The following is a 10,838-nucleotide window of genomic DNA, read 5'->3' as shown; positions in this document are numbered from 1 at the left end:
CTTTATTGATCCCGCGAGGGGAAATTCGTTTTTACACTCTGTCTAGTTAACATGCTACACAAACATAGGCCGAAATACACACACATGCACAAACAGGATCCTATGGACATGCACTGATGGGGGGGTCTCAGAGTGGGGGGGCTGCCCACAGTGGGCGCTCCTGGGCTGGTGGGGGGGGTTGGGTGCCTTGCTCAAGGGCACCTCGGCAGTGCTCAGGAAGTGGACTGGCACCTCTCCAGCTACCAGACCAATTTCCGGACTTGGTCCGTGCCGGGACTTGAACCGGTGACCCTCCGATTCCCAACCCAAGTCCCTACAGACTGAGCTACTGCCGCCAAAAAAAAAAAAAAAAATCAGGGGAGCGCGCGAACGCAGTCCCCCACTACCACAAATTATGCAGTCGAGATTCCCACATTTGGGGAATTCGCATAGGTCAGCCCCGCCGGAGTGCAATGGCCAGGCCTCGCCATGGGTGAACCACCTTCTTGATCATGGTATCTCCCCTGCCAGGTAAGTATGGCAGTACTAAAGGGTTAAACTATCTTTGGAAGAGTTGAAATTTAATTCAGTATCAGTATATTTTGTAAAACCCCATAATGTCTGCTGGTCCGGGGGTTGATCATCCATCCAGGAAAAAGTGGATAAAAAATTAATGTACACACTCATTAGTAACACATGCTTAGGACCATATTCATAAATAATTCATCACTGTAATCATAAGACTCGTGGTTATATGTCCATGAAGGAGAAATGTTTCTTTTGAACAGCTCATCTTTGGTGATGTTGTTTAAGAGACGTTTAAGATCAATCATTTTTCACAAAAACTCTCCTCATGGATCACTTTCATGGTTCTTGAAAAGCTGGCATTTGAAAGGTTGAAAAAGTTTCCCCACACCAGCAGCACTGATAGATGCCGGCTCATTTGTTATCATATAAACCTGCAGGGAACAAAACACAGCTCCACTGAATTGCCCACTTTTCTGAATGTATCTGCTGGTGCTTAATAGTGGTGTGAAGTTTGTACCAGCGCTGGCAACAATCACATAGCAAGAACACAAAACAATGAGAGCATTGTTGTTGTTACAAAGCCCTCTACGTTTCAATATATCTGTGTGTAAGTGGGTTTTTGTGTGTGTGTGTGTGTGTGTGTGTGTGTGTGTGTGTGTGTGTGTGTGTGTGTGTGTGTGTGTGTGTGTGTGTGTTGGCAGGATGTAGCTAGAGGGGCTGCTTGGGGTCTTAACCACATTCCTAATTGCAGCAAATGACGTTGTACGTTCTGGTGTAAGATATGTGAATGGCGTCTCTGTTGCTGTGGGTTTGGTAACAAGTTGCATCAGCGCTTAACACGTCTGCCAGAAAATCAGACTTTTTGTGTTTTGGGATGAGGGTTCTCTGGTGTCCATTGGGGTGAAGTACTTCTCCTAAAGAACCTTACTGCAGTAAATTGGAGGCACTAGCCTAAATAACTTTAATATATTCATTTTGTGCAATGTTATACTCCACATAAAAAACTCAACCACATTTGTCTGACAGCTTTAGATACTTTTCAAATGTCAGATTTACCCATAAAAAAAAACAGAGTTATTCATTTGTAAAATTTAAGATCGAACCATTTAGTTTAGCCAGAAAATTAAATATAAGTTATTGATGGGATCTTTTTCCTAGCAGCAATCTAAAGCAGTGTTTCTCAAAGGGGGGTACGTGTACCCCTAGGGGTACGTAGGAGTACTGCCAGGGGTACCTGACAATTGTCGTTAAAAAAAGCTGCACCACAACAAACAAATATAATGATTTCTAGGAAAATCCAAACACTGATTAAAGACAAATTAATTAACAGCATATGTTCTCTATTCAACATAAAAAAGGGAACTATTTCCACAAGAGGATATTAATTTATAATATAGCTTGCATTATGTGTGAATGTATGAAGACCACGTGCATTGATTTATTCACATTCTTTTCCCAAATCATTTCCTGAAAAATGTTCTTGGCAGGACAAGGGGGTACTTGGCTGAAATAAATTCTGAAAGGGGGTACACAGGCCAAAAAAGGTTGAGAACCCCTGGCCAAAAACTGCAGTTCCTCAAATAGCCTCTTGGGGCTGGCTTCCAGTGGCAAGTCATTTAAACATTTACAACTGTACAGCACATATACACATATTTAAACTCTCTATCTAATCATAACTGTATGGGGCTGAACACTTTTACAGATAATTAAGACACCATTTCTAACAAGCTCATTGTCCAAGTAATGAATTAGCCTGGGTTAGTCTCCAGCCTCCCCCTTTCTTACGATGGTAATAACTTCTGGCCCAAAAGAATCAATATTGCAAATGCCAAAATGTGAATCTCAAGGTATAAACTGCAGTCCGCCAGTGATTTCACTGACTCTATAGTCATATATCATCCTGCGGGGTTTTCGCCTTCAGGTATTTTCATTTAAATAAAAGTTTGAATCCCAAAGACATCAGATCATCCAGTATTACATCCATCCATTTCAAACATCCAGACACAAACTGAACTAATGGAGTCATTATTCTCAATAGTTCAATGTAGTAAAACTAAATAAGAAGCATTTGCTCAGCTGCTCAACTATCATTCAATTTAAAAGAATGTATAAAGAAAAGGTTCTGGGAAATGATGAATGTATTGAGTTAATCTAACTGATTGTATTTGATTGTTTCTATATTGTTGATCGATTTTTTGTTTTGTGAAAGAAAGAGAAAACAACAGGTTAGCCATCTTATTCTGTTAAACAGTATCTTATTAGGAAAGGGGCAGGTATTATACGTTTTCTTGTTCCTGCTCCTGTTTGCTCATGAACAGTGTTTCAGTATTATGAGAAAATACTTTTTTGTTGTGTATTATTGTGTTGAAACCAAACACTGAAATGAGCAAATAAATCAAATATGAAATGAAATATGAAATGAAATTTCTATGTGCAAATATATCTCATCTCATGCTCATCTCAAGTCTAGCCTAAGCCAAGCTGCTCTGCATTTATTATTCCATGTGTATAACAGATAACATTTTATTGAGTAAGTCAGTGCATCCCATGTGATAAGGTTTGATAAAATCTACAGAATACATTTTTTTTGGCTCAAAGGATAGCTCAGTATCATGTGTGTGTGTCCCTGGAGCAAGTGGGTGTATAACTGCCTTTACCTGGTTTCACCCAGCCACACAAACAGCACTTTCATGTTCACTTTTGCCCCGGGTGGTTGTGTAAGACGATCTGGGAGAGGAGGTGAAGCTGCCCCGGCCTTCTATTGTCTCGGGTTAGTGGGAATAAAGAAACCAGAGAGATGGTGCAGGTCAAACAGGTGGACCACTGCAGGTGACGAGGCCTTTCTTCACAGATTAGCTGCTCTGTTGTATGTACAAAATGAACACTGGCTTTAGAGAGGTCTGTGTTCCCCCCCTGGTCAAATCACTGTGAACATATTAGGTTTCCATGGTGAGTAAAGAACTGCAGCACCTTTATTTCTACATTTATTAAGGTTGATAGTCAGACTTTTCTTTTAGATTTTAGCTCTGAAACTCAAACTCTTTTGAGACAGATGGGCCAGCTCCTCCAGTTTCATGGACATCAAGTCAACTGAGCAGACACTGGTGGAGGAAACCAAACCCCAAAGTTATCAGAGACTCAAGGAAGTATGCCCAAAATGCACAGCTGGCATTGGGCAATTTCGTTGTGGTCCAAGGCATGAAACCACAGTGATGACTATTATACAATGCAAACAGATGGATGTGTTCACTTTAAATGAGGGACTTCAGTTATACTTCCATATAAGTATATTGTACTTCCACATACATATCTTATGAATAACAACAAAACAGAGCACGGAGATATGTCAAGTCAATTTCATTTTACGCTTATGTGAGAATTCTTTGAGGGTTTTGCAATCTGACCGATCTGTTGAGCCTTGTATCTGTGTTAATGGTTGAATTTCAGTGATGAATACATTTTAGAAGCTCCGAAACTTAAGAGTTAGTGAGACAGAAGGAGCAGCTTCTTAAGTTCACAGCAATGAAGTAAACATGACAGAAGCTACAGCGGAGGAAACCAAACCCAAACGTTTTGGGAGAGGCAAGCAAACATGCCCAAAATGAACAGTTGGTGGAGACATTATTTTTTTGGCTGGTGTGCTAAGGCATGAGACCACACTAGTGACGACAATGCAAAGTCAAAACAGATGATTGTTGTTGCTTTAAATTAATGACTTCTGATAGGCTGAAGTCAAAGCCCAACCCTACTGAAGAAGATACTTAAACAAGACACAGAGGCATGTTAAAGGGATTACTGACAGACATTTCTTTACAACATTCACACCTATGTGTCTGTGATGACAGGGTCTGAATTATGAGGTCAAAAGCATCATCAATGAGGGTAATTAAGAAGGAGATAAAAACGGGATCTGCAGACTTTAAACATCAAAATGAATGGAAATAATGACTGTGATCAACTTGGAAAAATACTTCCTTTCCAGAAACATGGGAGTGTTAATATTAAGATACAACGAGATACGATAAGATACGATGCGATATGAAACGAGACCACACGATATAATACAATATTTCTATATTGTTATTGTCCCTGTCATCAAATTTGTCTTAGCCTCAGACGCTGCACACATTTTGTTGTTTTCAGTCACAATGATAAAGCAGAAATAGTGTAATCTTAGTGGTGCTTTTATAAAAAGCGGAGACTGTGGGACTGTAGGAATATAGCTGCTGAGCGACTGCAGAAGTTGTGTCTGCATCAGTGACTCTGTGAAACAGCTCAGCATTAAATCATACTGTGTGAAGTGGGAGCAGCTGATCCTGGTCCTGTTGTGACAGTGTCGTGGTCCTTTGTAGGGAGACCATCCACAGTAAATCTGCTCCACTCCCCTCACACAAAAGGACTGCTTCCATTTATGGATCTTGGGTGGGGGGTGCACCGCTGAATCAACAATGGAGGGAGCAGGACCTCGCAGACCTCTCAGGATTCTTTCTCAGGCCAGCCATGCAGATGACACAGGGAATTCTGGGGATTCCTTTGTTATCCCTGCAAAAAAATGGAAAAGTATGTTTTGTGTTTCGTGTATTTCCTTATGGATGCATTATCGTGATGTCACATAACTTGTGTTGTACATTAAGCAGGGAATTCACCTGGATTTAGATTTTTTCTTTCAAAAAACAAAACAACAAAGAGTTTTGTTGAGGAAGAGAGGAACTTTGGTGTTTTCCTCGCAAATCAGCCACCATGCATTCTTTTTTTCTGTTTCCTTCAGTGGAGTTATTAATGTTTTTTTTTCATAAGCAGAGGTTGTAGACAGTTTCTAACCTTCTCAGGATGTTGCAATCATTCAAATCAGGAGGGAAAGGCTTACAAATCAGGTTAAAGTTTGAAAGACAAAATCAGCAATATAAAGAACAAGTTTTCCTTCCTTTGCGAAGAAGATTAAAGACTGTGATGTGAAATAAACTTTTTTTTTCAGTGTCACTATCGATATCAAACAGAAAAGTAAGCCAGTCAGTATGTCCTGTAGCGGAGCATAAAATATGAACCTTACGTCTGTTATGATCTCAAAGCAGAACACTTCCTTCCAAGTGTTATTGTCTGCCTGCGCTCGTCATTAAAGCTTTTGTTGGTAAAAAATAACTTCTCTTCAGGGGGGGAAAGCCCCCGTGACTAATTCTAAGGAAACACATGCTCAATCGTGAACACCACACTGAGGGTTTCCAACTTCTGCCCCTCTCATGTCCGGAGCAGTGCAGATGAGGCTCAACCTTTAAGACAGTGAGGTCAAGAAACACTCGTCAAATCATTTCCACGTTTGCATGAGGTGAATGTATACCGACACGGCAGAGGTTTGATTTGCTGAGTCTGTGTCTTTTGGATAATGCTCAAAAACACTTTGGAAAACAATGGATAACCCCTCAAACACTTTCTGTGGGTTTGCCTGAAAGCATTTCATGGAGGTATTTAAACTTTTAAGCCAGGCTGAAAAACTTGCAGTAATGTGATTTGACTAAAAGGGTGAGTTGCCAAGGTGATGAATGCTCCAATACACCCAGCAGGAGATCAGCGGAGAGAATCCACCAACAGCCAAATCACTCTGCTGAGCGAGAAAGCTGCCTGCATTAACACAACAGAGCTATTACTGCCTCTTTGAGTATAGTACATGAAAAACATCTCACATCCATTTACCATATCCATGTTCATGTACCGAGTACACACAAGGTATATTTCTGTATTATCTCAATGCCTTCTGTTTGTTTAGTTATATGTGTTTAAAATTAGCATACCTTAGATTGTGAATTGTAATTACTTAAATGCTTCTGTGTGTTTTTAAATGCCTAAATGTAATAACATTCAAATGTTTATCTATTTTGGCATACTCCCTCAAAACAAATTAGTTAATTTTTAACATTCACTGAGTTCAATTGAATAACTATCCATTTCTGTAATGTGTTATACTCAACACTTTTCTATAACTAATGCATGTTCAGCATTACAGATACATTCAAATTTAATGCACTTAGAACATAATATTAATAGAATACAGCTTCAGTTAAATGTAAAATAAATTAAACTACTGGGAAATATTACAGAAAGCTGAATGAAGAATTTAAAATGAGGGTCCCTTCATTTAAACTTACATAATATATGACTTATTTGGCATCATACTGCTAAATGTGTTTAACAAAAAGGACCATTGATGGGGTTGCAAGTAAAATACGACAAGTATACTTCAATATTGGTAAAATATTTCACCCATCCACCAATCTATTCACCCAGCCAGCCAGCCAGCCATCCATTTTCTGTTCCATTTAAACTTAAAACATACTTCTACTATTAGTGTACTTAACAGTGTGGAGAAGAAACCCTCTTCTTTACTTGCACACATTTTATTAAAAGCACAAAGCATTTCATCTACCATCTGGTTCACTGCCTCTAAAGAAGTACCTGGTTATAGTTATAGTTATAGTATAGGTTTATGCATAAATCAAGACTTTCATAAGAAAAACCAAAAGTTGCAGAACAGCCTTGTGGTGAACCCTATTGGGATGTCAAGTGTTGTGAAGTGTAACCTCTGTCTGACAGTTCTCTGTTGTGGTGTTCACTGTCAACTTCCTGCTAACATCTGTTAGCTCCACCTACAAGAATCATTGAAACATAGATTCTGCAGAACAGATGTTGTACTTTGTCATGAAAATAGACTGTTCATTTTAATTTTATATATTCCACTCACTCTGTCTGTAAAGGCTTTTCTCTCCTCTCTATGAGCTCCTGTATAATGACATTTTGTGTATTTTGTGCACTGTACAGAGTCATCTTCATCACAAACAGAAAGTAAACAAGGTATGGTCATGGTGCTACTGTGTGTTGATTTTCTGATTCCTTAGCATTTCTGAAACCTCGATTCATGGTGTGCTAATGGTGTGTCATTGAAAAGATCTCAGCTTTTGTTTGCCTCTCGAGCTTCTGCTGCACAAAAAAAAAACAAGATAACAGATGCTGAAGATCAATACCTCTTCAGAATCTCAGGGTTGTTATGTTTCACAATGACTTCCTGTTTTGTGCACTTTGATTCCTCAAGACTAAATGTCAATATTGGCCAGACGTGATATTTTTCTGCTCACAACCTTTCTAATACAGAGAGAGTGAAATGATGATGAAACAAGGACTGTAGAAGTGTAGAAAGAATAACTCTAATATGATCTTTTGTGGATACTTTCCTCATCTTTTAATCAAAATGCTGTATGCATTGTTCATCCTTATTCTTATACATATTTCTAATCAGCACTAGCTGTGCCACAGCCTCATGTTTATACATGCAGTTTAAACATGTGAGTAGTTCAGTGTCTGAGGGATTCAATAATGCATAGTGCATGTTCCCAGCTTTGCTATAGTGTGGCAACTTCTCCAACTCTCTTTAGCATTTAATTTCAGACTAATCCAGTGTTTGTGGAGCAAACAAAGGGAGTGCTTATATTATTTCACAGTGAAGTTGTGTCTTTTCTACAAACAGAAATGAATGAAAATACTGTGCACAAAAAAAGCTGCTAAAAACATGAGTAAATATGTCCAATGTGTTGAAGGCCACGTTGGGAGGAGCTCCTGTTTAAATGAGGATTTGAATGATAAAAGCTGTGGACATGTGTGATCTGTCATTAGGCATTACTTTCATGTCATTTAACACCAGGAGGATCCACTATACCAGCTGCTCAACTGCAGAGGAAACAATATGAACATTAGAACAAGCTAACTGGGCATAACCATCAACTGTTGAAGCCATATTATCAGTTTCATGAAAGCCGGAAGAATAGGGTATAATAAGAACTGTGTTTGTGTCTTTAATAAACAGAGTCTGTTGGCACATCCTGATGTTGAAAGTGAACTCTGAGATTATGGAACAATGTTGTGAAATCCTCCCTAAAAAGTCTGATGACTTGTGCATTCTCCAGAGGAACCTCCTTCATTTTTTAATCAGCGTTGAGGATATTTTTATTTACCTTCACACGAGAGTATCTCTGCCATTCCTTCAGAAAACATTCAGGCTCACAGATACTGTCAAAGGTATGACTTACATATATTTACATTTTGGAAAAAGGACCCATTCAAGTGATGAAAGAAAAATCAGTTCTACAAACAATCATGATTTTTTTAAAATTATAAAATAGCACACAAGATACCTTTACACCTTTAAATTAATCTGCGAATGAAAAATCTCATCAACCGAACTTTATTACTGTGTATAAATATCTGGGTATTTTAATTGATGAAAACTTAACATTCAAAACCCATATTTCAAGTTTGGTTCTTAAACTTCGGCTGAAGATCGTTTTTTTTTCTATCGGAATAAATCCTGCTTTCCCCTGCACTGAAGAAAAACTCTGCTTGAGTCAGCTTTTTTATCCATGTTGGATTATGGTGACACATTGTACAGGCAGCAACTTTAAAACCACTTGATGCAGTTTTCCATTATGCTATTAGATGTATTACAGGTGAAGCTTACAGCACCCATCACTGCATCCTGTATAAAAATGTTGGTTGGTCCTCTCTCTCTGTGAGGCGAGACTTACATATGTACCTTTTTATTTATAAAGCGCTGATTGGGATGCTGCCTCCTTACATTTCATCTATGTTAGTCTGGTCTTCTGGAGGGCATTACACACGATCAAATGACTGGCTTACACTGCAGGTTCCTAGAGCTCTAATGAGCTTGGAAGATCTGCTTTTGGCTTATTTGCACCATCAGCTTGGAATTAGCTACAAAGCACTTTAAAAATCAAGGCACTGGTCTCTTATGGCTATTTTAGATCTTTAATTATTAAATATACTTGTTTATCTATGATGTGTATATATATATGTGTTTATGTATACAGTGTATGCATATGCTTATGTGTGTATGTGTACATATATATGTATAAGTATGTTTGTTATTTTTCATTGTTTATCCTGCTCGACGTCATTCTAAATGAGGGCTATGCTCTCAATGATTTTCAAGTTTAAATAAAGACATAGATACAAAAATAAATAAAATTAAAAGAATCCTGAACAGAAATGAAAATTCCTCACAACCTCCATTGTTAATTATGAGGACAATTACTCTGAGAGGTCTTTTTTTTTATAGCTACATGACCATGACTGGACAAGTTTAGCTCACTCTGGATCTGATGCCAGGAAACTGAATAGAGAAACTTTGCTCTATTAATGAGCAGATACAAGCAGCCCCAGTGTCCCACGGTGGGTGAGGATTGGAGAACAATAAGCAGATAGAACCCCCTCCCCCCCCTCCCCCTGGTCTGGATCTAATTATCCTGCTCCACAGCAGCTAGCGAAAACTCATCCTGCCCTCATAAACAAATGAGCCGAGTAAAGACTGACAACATGTGAAAAGAAATGGTTAAAAGTGTTTGTTTCTTTTCCATTTTGGTTTGACAGGTTTGGGTGTTTACAGTAAGCGGGGGGGGGGGGGGGGGGGGGGTACAGTGTTGGTTTAAATAAATAACTCATAACAAACCATAAACTATCAACTTTTAATCTTGGAAAGTCAGAAATGCTTTAATATGTATACGGGATGTATTTTATAACCAAAAACTGAGTATGTAGGATATGTCAGTAGAAGGTAAACACCGAAAAGCTTCAGTAAAATGTATGGAGTACAATTGTTTTAGAGACTGTGTTTTTAAGGCTGTAAATTGACATTTTGTGCTGTTATCTCAAATATATGTGAAAATACACCAACAAATGTAAAAGTCATTGTTCTCCATGTCGCTAACAGACAAATAGGAACATCAGAAAATACATTATGCTATGGTGTGGCTAGTGATGCATTGTAAAGGTGTTATTTTTTTATCAATCCATGTGTATCCATGACATTGTGTGGACTGCTTATTCATGGTCCTCAATCAGCCAATAAAAGGGGAATATCAGAGTTGTGTTGTGTTAATTATAGAAACTATGCTGCCATCTTGTGGTGAAAAAAAACAAAGCATGTAAAACCCTCTGTGACCACATGAACTTCAGGAGTACGAGGTTAAAATAATCAACAACAGTTATTTGAGCCGCTTCGCTTAGTTTTCTAAAGACTTTGTTTGTGATGTGGTCACTATTGAAGTTGCTCACTCAATGCAGACAAAGGGGAATGCAATAGAAGTAAGGGCTGTATGTCTGATGTTCAGACCCCTGGGGGCGCTGTAGCTTTTCCTTTTAGTCACCCAACATCTTCAGAATCACTCACAGGCTTGTATTTTGTGCTGACATCCTGAAACCCATCAAGATTGACCTCCTGTGTTTCCCTTATATTCTCTGTTGGGTTCTCTTAATGTTTTTGTTATTGTCGA

At 38.6% G+C, this 10,838-nt stretch overlaps 1 non-coding gene across 1 annotated transcript; it reads right to left on the bottom strand.

The window, feature by feature from the left end:
- Positions 1-354: 354 nt before the first annotated feature.
- Positions 355-518, bottom strand: LOC132987647 (U1 spliceosomal RNA). The gene has a single exon (XR_009675704.1). It is a non-coding gene; the product is annotated as a U1 spliceosomal RNA (small nuclear RNA).
- Between the last annotated feature and the right edge of the window lie 10,320 nt (positions 519-10,838).

This window comes from Labrus mixtus, chromosome 13 (assembly GCF_963584025.1).
Source record: "Labrus mixtus chromosome 13, fLabMix1.1, whole genome shotgun sequence".
In the NCBI taxonomy this organism is placed as follows: Eukaryota; Metazoa; Chordata; class Actinopteri; order Labriformes; family Labridae; genus Labrus; species Labrus mixtus.
Note: the sequence above shows the minus strand (reverse complement) of the source record. Positions and strands in the feature narration are given on the sequence as shown.